The sequence below is a fragment of the Rattus norvegicus genome, chromosome 7 (genome assembly GCF_036323735.1).
Source record: "Rattus norvegicus strain BN/NHsdMcwi chromosome 7, GRCr8, whole genome shotgun sequence".
Taxonomy (NCBI): Eukaryota; Metazoa; Chordata; class Mammalia; order Rodentia; family Muridae; genus Rattus; species Rattus norvegicus.
Genome location: NC_086025.1, coordinates 129948188 through 129948486, shown reverse-complemented (window position 1 = coordinate 129948486; position 299 = coordinate 129948188).

Here is a 299-nt window from a genome sequence, read left to right as displayed (position 1 = left end):
GGTCTTGGCGTAGCAGCTCAGAGTGGCTCAGCTGTGGTCTGGCAGCTTGGAGTGGCTTGGCCATGGTCTAGCAGCTCAGAGTGACTCGGCTGTGATATCGCAGTTCCAAGTGGCTTGCCCATGGTCTAGCATCTCCGAGTGGCTCGGCCATGGTCTCCAGCAGGGATGTGGGCTCTGGACTTCCATGCACTGCCATCCCCATCAGCCTCAGAGCTTCCATTTCCTGAAAATGACGCCTGTTTTAATGCGATGCTTCTGGTCTGCCTACCCTTAGTGCTCTTTCAGTGTGTTCTGGAGAA